Source organism: Antechinus flavipes, chromosome 4, assembly GCF_016432865.1.
Source record: "Antechinus flavipes isolate AdamAnt ecotype Samford, QLD, Australia chromosome 4, AdamAnt_v2, whole genome shotgun sequence".
Lineage (NCBI taxonomy): Eukaryota > Metazoa > Chordata > Mammalia > Dasyuromorphia > Dasyuridae > Antechinus > Antechinus flavipes.
The window spans coordinates 306,220,601-306,235,242 of record NC_067401.1 but is presented as its reverse complement, the minus strand read 5'-3'; the positions used below and the strand labels follow the sequence as shown (position 1 = coordinate 306,235,242).

The 14,642-nt window shown below is 33.1% G+C and overlaps 1 protein-coding gene and 1 pseudogene across 1 annotated transcript in view; both read right to left on the bottom strand.

The window, feature by feature from the left end:
• Positions 1–14,642, bottom strand: part of NKAIN2 (sodium/potassium transporting ATPase interacting 2) — a 1,366,633-nt gene that overhangs the window by 426,165 nt on the left and 925,826 nt on the right. The window lies entirely within an intron of this gene.
• The window catches only part of LOC127559242 (exportin-7-like), an 85,667-nt pseudogene continuing 78,938 nt past the window's right edge, over positions 7,914–14,642 (bottom strand).

The following is a 14,642-nucleotide window of genomic DNA, read 5'->3' as shown; positions in this document are numbered from 1 at the left end:
GGACCCACACTTAACACCATATACCAAGATAAGATCAAAATGGGTCTATGACCTAGGCATAAAGAACGAGATTATAAATAAATTAGAGGAACATAGAATAGTTTATCTCTCAGACTTGTGGAGGAGAAAGAAATTTGTGACCAAAGATGAACTAGAGACCATTACTGATCACAGAATAGAAAATTTCGATTACATCAAATTAAAAAGCCTTTGTACAAATAAAACTAATGCAAACAAGATTAGAAGGGAAGCAACAAACTGGGAAAACATTTTCACAGTTAAAGGTTCTGATAAAGGCCTCATTTCCAAAATATATAGAGAACTGACTCAAATTTATAAGAAATCAAGCCATTCTCCAATTGATAAATGGTCAAAGGATATGAACAGACAATTTTCAGAGGATGAGATTGAAACTATTACCACTCATATGAAAGAGTGTTCCAAATCATTATTGATCAGAGAAATGCAAATTAAGACAACTCTGAGATATCACTACACACCTGTCAGATTGGCTAAGATGACAGGAAAAAATAATGATGAATGTTGGAGGGGATGCGGGAAAACTGGGACACTAATGCATTGTTGGTGGAGTTGTGAACGAATCCAACCATTCTGGAGAGCAATCTGGAATTATGCCCAAAAAATTATCAAAATGTGCATATCCTTTGATCCAGCAGTGTTTCTATTGGGCTTATATCCCAAAGAAATACTAAAGAAGGGAAAGGGACCTGTATGTGCCAAAATGTTTGTAGCAGCCCTGTTTGTAGTGGCTAGAAACTGGAAAATGAATGGATGCCCATCAATTGGAGAATGGCTGGGTAAATTGTGGTATATGAATGTTATGGAATATTATTGTTCTGTAAGAAATGACCAGCAGGATGAATACAGAGAGGCTTGGAGAGACCTACATGAACTGATGCTAAGTGAAATGAGCAGAACCAGGAGATCATTATACACTTCGACAACGATATTGTATGAGGACATATTTTGATGGAAGTGGATTTCTTTGACAAAGAGACCTGAGTTTCAATTGATAAATGATGGACAAAAGCAGCTACACCCAAAGAAAGAACACTGGGAAACGAATGTGAACTATCTGCATTTTTGTTTTTCTTCCAGGATTATTTATACCTTCTGAATCCAATTCTCCCTACGCAACAAGAGAACTGTTCGGTTCTGCAAACATATATTGTATCTAGGATATACTGCAACATATCCAACATATAAAGGACTGCTTGCCATCTAGGGGAGGGGGTGGAGGGAGGGAGGGGAAAAAAAAATCGGAACAGAAATGAGTGTCAATATAATGTAATTATTAAATAAAAAATTAAAAAAAAAACTATACAAATAAAAATACAACAAAGGAATAATAAAATGTAAATACAGTATAAAACCCAGAATTCATTCAACAAAGAATTACAGATAGGAAAACCAGCTCAAATTGGCTTCATCTCATCCAGAATGGAAGTTTTGAGGAAGCCTCATGTCCTATACCTGGAGTCAGGCTGAATGTCATAAAATGAAGACCTATTTAATTATCGTTTGTCATAAGCTGTTTGCACATCACTGTTCATTAGAATTCAAGAAATGGAAATAATGTAAGACAATTGACAAGCTAAGATATTCACCTCACATCTCTCAGATTGGCTAAGAATGACAGGAAAAGATAATAATAAACATCGGAGGGGATGGGGGAAAACTGGGACACTAGTGCATTGTTGCTGTTGTGAAATGATCCAACCATTCTGGAGAGCAATCTGGACCTATGCCCCAAAGGGTATACAACTGTGCATATCCTTTGACCCAGCAGTGCCATTATTGGGTCTGAATACCAAGAAAATGATAAAGGAGGGAAAAGGGCCCACATATACAAAAATGTTTGTAGCAGCACTTTTTATTGGTAGCAAAGAACTGGAAAAGGAATGGATCCTTACCAATTGGGTAAGCAAGTTGTGGTATATGAAGACGATGGAATATCATTGTTCTATAAAAAATAATAAACAAGCTGACTTCAGAAAGGCCTGGAAATATTTACATGAACTGATGCTGAGTGAAACAAGCAGAACCAGAAATACATTGTACATATTAATAGCAAGAATGGGCAATGATTAATTGTGAAAGACTTGCTTCTTCTCAGTTCATGATCCAAAGCAATCCCAATAGACTTTGGACAGGAAGTGCCATTTGCATTCAAAAAAAAAAAAAAAAAAAAGAACAAATGAGACTGAATGTAAATTGACATATGCTATATTCATTTCCTTTTTCTTTTTTTCTTTTTAATATCTTCCATGATTTTTCCCTTTTGTTCTGATTTCTCTCTCCCAACATGATTCATAAAGCAACGTATATTAAAAATAAATAAAAATTGTCTATTAAAAAACAAGCTAAGGTAAAGATAGAGTTAAGATGCATTGTTGATAATGTCATGGACTGAATTTTAATGTAAGGTTAGATCTAATTTTTATAGATTGTAAATACATTGCAATTCCACTTTGTTTTTAATTTCCTCATTTCAGAATTCCTGTGAATTTTGCAGAAGGCAGGGATTTCAGATCTTAGCAAAAACATTTGGACAAACCAATATAGATATTTCCTGCTTTTTATTAAATCACATTAAATATGGACCATGGTCTTCCTTTAGATTTCCATCATCCCTATCTCTGTATCATATTTGCTGACAAGTATCCTTATTCAATATAAAGAATTAAAGGCCATAAAAGATAACAACTGAATCCAAGGTCAGTATTCTGACACAGAAGAGATAAAGCAAATGAATATGGAGAACTGCATATGTGGAAAATGAATATAAATCAACTAAATTTTAAATGGCTTAAGATATCATCTTTATTTCCTTTTTTTCTCCCTAGAATCAGCTTCTTATTTCAGTTCTTATGTGAAAAACAACTGTTTTTCTTCAGTCTAGTAAGTAGCCTTAACTGAGTGTCTCCTTTCAAGACAACTAATCATTATAAATCAATAGTTCTTGAAGAGTTTTTTTTTTTTTTTAACCCTTTTGGGAATTTAAGAGCAAAAAGTTTCGAAGGATAACACATAAAAGTTTCTTAAATGTTTTGCTTTGTTTTTTTCTACAATGTACAAATTTATACTCTTCCTATAAAATTCTCCATATTTACATATAGGAAGGAAGTTGCAAGGAAAGGATTCTTGGAGGTAAAGTATTATTAGAAATGAGTGCACAAGATTCAGCACTCTACATAAGTTCAGTTACAAGCCTATTCTAGAAGAAGGTTAGACTAGGTCATTATTTCTCCAGCTTTCCTCTACTTTTGAAGAGGAATCATTATCTCTAAACTAGCAATTCTGGTGTCTGATAGTTTTGATGCTATTGTATATCTCTTAGTGAAGTTATCAATAATCATAGAACCATAGAATTTTATAGCTAGAAAGAATTCTGGAAATCTAATCCAACTTCTATAAATGATCAGATATGGAAAATAAGGCTAGAGAATTTGTTTTTTCTCATTAAGTGACATAACCAGTTCATGGTAGGAACTAAAACATGTGTTTCCTGAATCCTTAAAAAGCAATTTTCTGAATCAAAGGGGAAAATCCCTTGAATGTACACAGAATTATATTTAGGCATGCTTTTGTGCAAAATGAGAAAATAGGAAAAGTTTGTTTTAGACAATCTTCTACCTCTATTTTTTGCACCACTTTTACTTCCTAGGGAGATACAATTTCCATTTCTTACATCTTGTCAAGCTCTTAAACTATGAAGTATTTAGTAACTCTATGAAACTTCTCTCTCTTTTTAAAAAAAAAATTATTTTTGGGGGACCGCCCCCTTCCTGTCTCTCAAAATACATAATATAGAGTAATCCAGAGCTAATTAGATTTTTATTTATATTTACCTTGGGAAACTATTTTTGGAATTCAGCTCCTTGGAGCTTCTCCCCCTCTCCACACATTCTTAATGAGCAGGCAGGAAGGGAGATGTACGAAGAAGAATTTGGTATTGTTTTAATGCCCCTGATAGGAGGAAGTGGCAGAATCTATATTACATTACACTGAGTATGGGACCTTCTTCCAAGAAAAGAACCAGAAAATTTATGGGTTAAAGTTACATAAAGGAGATGATATGGTAATTCATCCTTTAACTTTGTAGATTTAATTTCCTGATCAAACAAAGGAGTTTTGATAGTTTTATTAGAAGACTGGTTTAGCTAAAAACTATAAGACATTGCAACTACCATCCAAAAGAGAATATTGTCATGAGCTATCCTCTAGATATGGTGCTGAGAGAGTAATTTTCTCGTTGTCATTGAGAGACATCTCAGTGTCAAATGATATCATATCTATGTTTGATATGATTGAGGATAATGTTTGAAGAGGCTAGAGATGCTGAAGACTGTGAAGGATAAAGGAAGGTACATTGGGAGTTGAAAATTTAAGAGCTGCCAAGAGAAGCTCCTAAGATTTGTAGTAGCTGCCAAAAATCTCCATAACTACCAGTGTGAATTGTTCTGAAGAACAGTAATTACCAAGATGGGGAGATCTTGGTGTCTATTGCTTTCCACCATACTAGCATGAGTTCGCTTTGGGAGTAAAAACATTATTATTTTTTTTTTGCCTGAGTGCATATCAAGATAATTAAAGAGAACTTAAATTAAAAAAAAAATGATTCTTCACTACTTCCCTATGTCACTCACTGATTATCAAACTTTAGCAACCACATCTATGATAACTCCAATATTTATAGCTCTCTGTGATTTCTAAAATCATAAGCAACCTATAATGTAAGAGAAGCAAATATTATTTCTGGTTTTCAGATGAGGACACAGAATCACTGATGAAGAAAAGTTAAAAGACATACTCATTTTGTCAGAACTATGACTTGAGTCCAGGTTTCCTTCCTCTTATTACAATATACCCCCTCTATCTCCATAAAATCCCTGCTAACTCTTCTAAATGTGATTGGCCATTCTTGCATTGTCTAGGATAAACTTATGACAGTAGGAGATATTTTCATTTAGTTGGCGTACCCTTATTATCAAAGGAGAAAGAAAGAAAATTTACAGAGCCAGAAGTGATCTGAAGTTTAGGTGATCCAGGACTGACATAATTCATAGAAGATCTTGGCTTATGAAGAGGTATATCTATTCATCTTCAGGATTCAATAATCTGTGAGTGACTACTAACATGCTGAAAGTTCCATGAAGATAGCAGCACTCTGTAGGATTTTTTATCATTTCATTTATTTCTTCCAACATAGTTGATTTTATATATTATTTTGAAATTATATGATATTTGAATACAAATGTAATGTGAATAAGTATTAAGATTTAAGTGATTTATCTTTCATCATAATAAGCCTCATGAGTAGGTCTTGAATGCATAACTTTCTGATTCCATGGGTCAAAGCTGATCTCTATTTGTCTGCCTTCTCTCTCTCTCTCTCTCTCTCTCTCTCTCTGTATATATATATATATATATATATATATTATATATATATATATTATATATATATATATATATATATAATATTTATACTTACATAAATGTATTTTTATTTGAACTTATAAGGATAGTAGAGAGTAACTAGACTTCTGATTTCATTGGTATAGATATTGCTCAAATAAGGAAGCTATACAAACCAAAACATTATATTATATTATTATATTGTTGCATGATATTGTGCATATTATATTGTGATGATATATTGTGCATGCATAGATTTATTAATTTGTATAAATGTGCTTGTCATATTGTTTCTCAACATAACTAATTTAAATACAGGGCTTATTTGATTGTGTATACTTTATCCACTGTATAGAAAACCTTTAAGACCAAAGTTTTATTGATATAGTTGTTTCTTTTCAGGCCAAAATATACACTGGTTTATGAAAAAAAAATTAAATCCTATGGACCAGAGTGTGGGTTGAAGACTTCTTCCATCTATTTTCTTGGTTTCTGATAAGACAATTGGGATGTATAAGTGATGTGGAATTGACTCAGCAATGAATTCAGGGGGGATCACAGTTAGATAAGTGATTATGGAGACAAAAGAGAGGTAGACCTGACAGAGGTCAGCAGTTATCATGTTTATCAGCAAGGTGAAAGCCACAGGCATTGATGATTATATTGGTGATAGGAAGAGTGGGTTAATCAGACAATAAACTGGGAGACAAAAGAATAGGTGGTATAAAGAATATAGGTCAAAGGGAGATATCTAGTCCCTGAAATGATAGACAATTTCCTAGATTTAATTTCTAGCATGGTGTGTTCTTTATTCAAGAAAAGCATTCTATTGTTTTGTGACTTAGCTTCCCCATTTCTAAGATGTGATTATTTCCTCTGAGGAATGGCATAAAATCCTTATATGGAATATATTCTGTTTCAATTTTTTCCTTTACATATTTATAGTATATGAGATCTTTATGACAAAAATGAGTTTTAAATGAACAATATTTGACTGATCATTTCCAACATAGCAAATATCTAAAAACAGCAATAGGAGAGGAGTCAAAATAGAACATTAAAGTTGGGAGATGCAAGGGAGACTTTCCTTTACTCAACATTTGGTTTTATATTTCCTTTCTTTGGGTTTGTGTTCACATTGTGTATGCTATCATTCTAATTGACGCTAACTCCTGATTTTCATTTTAGTATATCAGTCTAACATTCATTAAGCACCTGCAAAATATCAGGAACTGTGCTTGGTGCTGAAGATATAAAACCAAAAATAGTAAATTATTATTGTGATATTCCAGTGGTTCTTTCAATGTGGGAATTCACTCCAGCAACTTACACTGCAATGCACACATATCTGCACATCCTGTGGGACATCATAATCTGTCCATAAAGTGACTAGAGTCATGCTTGGCATTTTCCTTACATTCTCTTCACTTTCTGTGTATATTAAAGAAGCATGTAAGATGACCATTGGTAGTCTCTTAATATCACTATATGAACAATCTAACATTTTCCCAGTTATAAAAGACAAGCACAATAACATAGTATAAAAATACCAGTTTTAATCCTAGAATCTAAATTCTGCCTTTGCTAATTATTAATTATGTCACCATGTACTTTTTAGTAAAAACCATTTAAGTTTATCAGCAGTTACAATGCTTAATATATATTTAGCAAACACCCTTATAAATCAACTTTCAATCTGACCTTGCAAGAAAGAACTCAACATACAATCATCAGAGGAAAGAATAAAAAATAAAATAAAAAACGAAAACACAACACAAGAAAACAACAACAACAAAAAACTAATCAGGGTTGGTTGGGGCAGGCAAGGTAAGAGAAATGAACATACAACCTAATTTATGTATCCCTTGAGCAAGAGTTGAATTAGAAATGCATACAACTAGCAGTAACAATTGTGAGAAAGGTAAAAGGTAAATAGCTTTCTCTATTTTTCTGTAGGTAATTTTTTTTGTTTTTAATATTAAAAACATTTACTATGATGTATTTTTAAAGGAAAAATATATTTTTAAAAGGAGTAAAAGGAGAAGGATGTTAAATATTTTATGCTAGCCAGACCTTGTTAATAAGAATCCTCTATATTGTGGTAACTTTCTCCAGCTCATTCTTGAGTGCAGTGTGTATGTGTGTGCGTGTGTGTGTGTGTATTTGTATGTGTGTAAATATCTGTGAAAAAAGTGGCCTAATTATTTAATAGAAGTTCCAATGCCATTTAGCTAAAGTTCTGATAAAAAGACAAAAGTTTTTTTTTTTTTATTTTTCCTCCCAAAGATTACTCTGTGTGACTTTAGAAGGATTCAGTTGAAGTACTTTACATTATTAATACTGAAAATACTAATAGATAAATTAAAGCTGCTTTAAGTTTATGGAATTGTCAGTGACTCACCTTTACACAGGCTTACTCACATAAATACACACACACACACACACACACACACACACACACACACACACACACTCATTTTGCCTCAAAGCCTGGGGAAGATTAAAAGTTATTGGTCACAAGCACTTGGCTAGAAGTGGCCACGTTCAGAGCTACTTAGCTCCACAGTAATGAGAGAAGAGAAAAAGATCAAACACTTTAGTTGGATTGTTTGTCAGTGACTAGGGGGACTCAAGGCCATAGTAAAAGAGTGTTGGTGATTAGCTAGACATGGCTTAGAGTTCCTAATAACAAGGATTGAGACAGTAACAGGAAGTGGTCATTTCAGGGAGAAGTAAAGGGATGGACAATAAGAAAAAATATACATTTGATATTTTTTTCTTCTCTTTCTACACTTGTCACTAAATATATATCTGTACTTTCACGCACCCTCATTCAGTAAAGCTCCCTCTCTATTGCATATATTGGTGTTAAACATCTGGGCAATAGCTTCAAATATTAGGCAACATGAACTATTTGTATTAATCCTCATCCTACACAAAAATCCACCATGAAGTGGTACCCAAGTGCAGACACTATATGTCTGCCAGGTTGAAATGATTATTAATATCCCCAAATGAAAAGCACTCATTCATGTGATGTTCAGTATAAGCTGTGCTGCCCTAAGTTTCATCAGTTTCCTTATACTACTGTACTTGATGGTCATTGAGATCACTGAGAAGCTGTAATGTTTTAGAGATGATTGATTCACAGAGGCCTCCTAGGACTATGGTTTCATTGTTTAAATTCAAGACTTCTAAGATATGGCAATACAACTGGAAGCATTTCAGCATCTGGTCCCCAATGTGGAACTATTCAAACAAGTTCAAAATGGTTAAGTTTAATGTCTCTTTCCTTGCCTGTGCCAAATGAAAGTCTATCAGATTTATTAGCTGGAGAACCCAATGGACCAGTTCTCTATCCATAACATCTTGCTTATTTGTGCTCTCAAATGAAATATGGCCATCAATTACTGTTTATGAAATTGTCAGTGACTCACCTTTACACAGGCTTACTCACACAAATAAACACACACACACACACACACACACACACACACACACTCACTCACACTCATTTTGCCTCAAAGCTTGGGGAAGACTAAAATAATGTTAACCAGCTACATTAGTCATCCTTTTTGCACAGTAACATTCATGGAGCTTGCACTGACTCTCTGGTATTTTTGGGGTGACTGATCAAACACTGGACAAAGAGTACCCATGTCTTCTTATAGTCACAGGAACTAATTGTAGAAGGTTGATCCAACTGCTATTGAAACAGTATGATGTGCATAAACCCCAAGCATGGTGTGATATAGATTCTGATGACTTCCGGGATATAGGTTTCCAGTTTGAGGAGCTCTGGGTTCTGTGGTTTTGACATAGCCAATTGCTGCCACAGATTCAGGACATAGTACCCTCTATTTGGGGCAAATTTCCAGTGATAGTAGCTTGTTACTTTGAAGTTAACTATTTCTGGATAACCCCTGGGTAGTTTTCCACCTTAACCAATTTCCCCAGTTGGTAGTTTCTTTTCTATGTGGCCAGAAAACTGCAGAATTCATTGTAATTGTCTGGATCTGACAAATTCAGTGGATTTTCCAGTATTCACTTAATAACATCAACAAGATGAGAGAGAAACTTTGCCCTTTCTGCATTATTAAAGAGGGACCTGCGAACTGAAGCAATTTGTACTAAACAGAATAGGACCAGAGGTGAAAATGAAGGAAGGTTGGAATGATACAGGTCAAAAAACGGCTGCAGGGTGGAAGAATCTAAGAATGCTGATCTTCAGCTAGTGGGAATTTATACTGTGCACAGGTCATCTGAGTACTCATGAGATGATTTGCTGATAAAAATCAAAGTTTTGGAAGTTATGAGTGAGTTTGATCAGTTGCATGAAAAAACCATGCTGACCTTCATCATTCAAATTCAAGTATTTTCCTGAAGCTTATTTTAGTAAATGGCACAAAATATTGCATAATGAAAAATCTTGAAAAGAGGAGGCTATTTTTCTTTTTGGTCAGAAAAAGAGTGCAATCTGCTTGATTAATTTCATTGGTTATCTGAGACATCCTTACTGCAATGATGCAATGTTCAACACCATCCTATAAAAATCTTATGATGTCTATGATTACATTTCGGAAGAGTTATTCACCTTCTGACCATCAACCCAACCCAGCTTTTTAATTCGAGCATATAACTGAATAAGGGCTTGAGTCAGAGACGTAGTGAGCTTTAGCAAAGTGGCAAGATAGATGAATACATAGTTCTGAGTATCTATGCAATGTTCCAACAGCAAAAGGGTTGTGAGTACATAATATAAGTTTTGTAAGGCATGTAACTGAAAGTATGATGAACTCACTCTTTCTAAGAAGAAATGGCATGTGCTCAAGCAATCAAGACTGGTAGTAAAGTCAATCAAGGTATTATCTGCCTGGAGTCAGGTCATTATGTCAGTAATTTTATAGACTTGCTTATATAGCTTTTCTAGTTGGATCTTTTTTTGGGTGGAAGGGAACAGAAAATGGGGATAAGTGATTTGCCCAGGGTCATACAGCTAGTATCTTTCAAGTGTGTGAGGCTGGATTTAGATTCAGGTCCTCCGGACTCCAGACCTGGTGATCTATCCACCGAGTCTCCTATCTTCCCTAGGTGTTTTCTTTCCAAATTTGGTTGTACCACTAAGTTATCGAGTTTCTTAACCTGTACATGATTTGCCATTTCATGTTGCTCTATGGTTCCCTTTCCAACTCCTTTTCTTCCCTTCCTCAAACACATCAGTTGGTCTCTGCTGCATCACTAATGTGCCTGAGTGCTAGGATTTCCTCTCCCTCTATACTTATAGGTCACTTCAGTTGTGAGAGTCTCTCATCTTCATTTCAAATATGGCTCAGACTCTTGTTAGTTGTGTGATCCTGGGCAAAACTATCTCAGTTTTGCTGATTGTTAAATAAGGTAGAGAAGGAAATGACTAACTACTTCAGTATCTCTTACCAACCAAATCCCAAATGGAGTCATAAAGAGTGGGATGCAGCTTAAAAATGACTGAACCAAAAAAAAAAGTTTTAATCTTGCATTATTGTCATTTTAAAGGCATTGTTAAACAAGCACTTGACACAATACAATCATATAATCTTGCTATAATTGAAGTTAAAAGAAAATATTTAAATGTTTCCAAAATTTGTTATTTTATGGGTGTAGTTACTCCCACTAATATCTAAATGAAATTTAGATATTTTTAGATGACCTTCAATGCTATTGATCTATGAGGCTGCATATGAGTCTTTTAATCTCAATCTCAATTTCTCTCTCTCTCTCTCTCTCTCTGTCTCTCTGTCTCTCTCTTTCTCTAATATATATATATACACACATGTATATGTGTGAGTGTGTGTACATGTATAAAACATCCAAAAACTAGATTTTATAGAATGTCGCTCTCAACAGAATCAAACATTTATATTAAATCAACCTAATTTAATAATTAGAAATGAAAACTGATGAACTTTAAATTTTCTTTCTTGGAAATAATGTCTCAGGAGCTGGATCTTTGAATTATCATAGGGATATTCTATTCTTTATTGAAACATTAATGAAATGAAATTACCAATGATTTCTAAGAGTAGGGACTAGATCTTCTCAGTAGATTTTGCTTACAGGAAGGATCAAATAAAAATGTCTTTTCAAAGATTTTAAGAACATCAGGGATTTCAATGAAAAGCCCTTGTCTTACCATTCAGTTAACAGAATATACAGACAAATCTGGTAAAAAGAGAAACAGCAAGATTTATGTTGACTTCACTTTAGCAATAGTGTATGTCTGTCTTATGAATTACAGCTGGATAGAAAGATAGAGAGATGAAGAGCTATGCATGTGTATGTATATAAAGATATCTATACACCTACATATCTATACATATATGCATATATAGTGAAGATGAGTATTTCATAATGATTAGTTTACCTTAATCAATAAAAGACTATTTAAATTTTAAATTTAGGAAATAATAGAGATTATAGTTTCTTAGTCAAAGATGATATCATTCCTATAAAGCCCATTAAAAGGGCTAATAATGATCAATTTTAATTAGACTCATATAGAATGTTAGTATAGATGGAATGTTAACAATACAGTTTTTGCAGGAGTTAACTATAGTTAAGTATCTGAATACTCATTATAGATCTAATTTTTAAGAGAGTTTATAATAACCACTTTAGTATACTGTGGGATCAGATTTACCACTCAGGTTGCCAATCCTAAATATATTTTTGAATATTTTCAAATATATTTTAATTGTCTTAGTTGTTACATAAAAGTTATTTTACAGAAATGCTTTAGGATTTGGAGAATGCTCAAATATCATTTTTTCTATTTATGAGCAAGCCTGTAGAATTTTTCTTAGAGTTCAGATTATGAAATTTTGAATACAGGTCTTCTTACATTTAACATCACACATTTGGTGAAAAAAATCTCAACACTGAGATATAGTTATGTTTCTGATTCAATTATAAGACACTAAGTATGCTATGTTTTTATTACAACACTCCATAAAAATCAGTATCAGAGAGAACTACAGAAAATCAAATACAACAACACTTCCTTTGTAAGATTAATAGTAAGAATGAAGGATATGACTCCACAGAAATGTAAAAATCTATATAATTGTGAAAATCTTGAATTTTCCATGTTGCTTTTTCTTTTTTTAGTTATAACCATTAATCATGTCTTTTCTGCTCACAAAATCAGTGTTTTGCATCTTTAGGAATAGATTATTATACAAATTTTCTATGGAGAAATTTTCTAGGTGTCATGGGCAGCTAAATGGTTATACTTTGTGACTTAGAGTGTGGAACTTGAAGCATTGTTAAAAGTGAGCTCACTATATTTTCAAAAAGGAGAATTGGAAAATTTTTCTGAGAGCATGTTATGTTGAACTGCCTAGTAATGATAGGTTCTTATTCCCTTCTTTCTCCAGAAAAGCAAAACAAATAAAATAGCTCCTTTTACTAAATGAGATAGAATGAGGTATAATGGGAAAAGTACTGAATTTGGAATTTGTTGTGACTAAAACCTGCCTCTGTTACCTACTATCCATCTGACCATAGAGCAGTCATTTTGTCTTTTTGGACCTCAGTTTCCGAATCTGTAAAATAATAGAGGTAATCTTGACATCTAAAGGATAGAGAATTGATAGATTAGCAAGGAATAAGAAGTCTGCGTTCATAGTATTATGTAATCCAAGAATTGGAGGATATTTAAGTGATAATCTAGGTCAAATCTTTCAGTATTCAAATGAGGGGGGAAAAAGTCACAGAGTTTAAATAATTTACCGGCAGCTAGTCACACAGCTAGTTAATGACAATGTTGGGGTCAGAACTGATATCTCCTGTTTTATACTTAATTCCTTTTAATAGAACATCAAAACTGCTTTAAGAAAAGGAATATGGGTTTTTTTCTAAGTTTCTCAAAAGCTTCATCTTTATTTGAAAAGAAAAAGAAAGCTATATCATCTAACTTTTCATGGTTTTATGGAAGCAATAAACCACTCATATTTCTTTATTGTAGAAACTTTGTTTAAAATCTTCAGTCTCCTTGTAAAGTTAGTATATGGGACTACTAGGTAGTACAGTAGATAGAGCATCAGCCCTGAAATCAGGGGCACCTAAATTTAAATTGTCCCTCAGATAATTATTAGATGAGTGACCTTGGACAAGACACTTAACTCTGATTGCTTCCTGTATGCAGCCCAAGGAAAAAAGAAAGAAAGAAAGAAAAAAGGGCACACAGTATATTATATCAGGGTAAAACTTCCTAATTTTTTTTATTAAAGCATGCAAAGATTAAGATTAGAGGAAACAAATAGATCACCAGAAAAGTGATAGTAATCCTATTTTTCCAATTCAAGGATTATCACCATTCAGTCTGTCAATCATTCATTTAAAATGTACTTATGAAGATATTACTATATAGTAGGATATTTTGTGGAACAAGGTCAAAACTGAAATAGTCCATGACCTCAAGAAAATTTTATTCCATTAAAATGGTCAATAAAAATTTATTGGGGGGGCATGTCACAACATATTTAGGGATAACAGGGACTATAAACAAAACAAATACAACATGGCCAGGCAGATGAGTGTATACAATATGATATAAAACTAAGACTTGTTTTTATGAAAAAGAAACGAAATAAACATTTGGCTACTTTGATTAAAAAAAGGAAAGAAAAAAAGACAAATCACCAACATCAAAAATGAAAAGGATGAACCTACCATCAATGAAAAAGGAATTAAAGCAATAATTAGGACCTATTTTGCCCAACTCTATAGCACAAATCTGACAATCTAACTGAAATGGATGAATGTTTAAAAAAACATAAATTGCCAAGATTAGCAGAAGAGGAAATAAATTACTTAAATAGTCTCATTTTAGAAAAAATATTGAATAAGTCATTAATGAAAATCTCCAAGGCCAGATGGATTCACAAAGAAATTTTACCAAATATTTAAAGAATAATTAATCCCAATACCATGTAACTATTTGGAAAAATAGGTAAAAAAGGAGTATTGCCAAATTCCTTCTATGACACAAACATGGTACTGATACTTAAACCAGGAAGAGCGAAAACAGAGAAAGAAAATTACAAACCAATCTTCTTAATGAATATCGATGCAAAAATATTAAATAAAATATTAGCAAAGAGATTATATCAATTTATCAGCAGGATAATATACTATGACCAATTGGGATTAATACCAGGAATGCA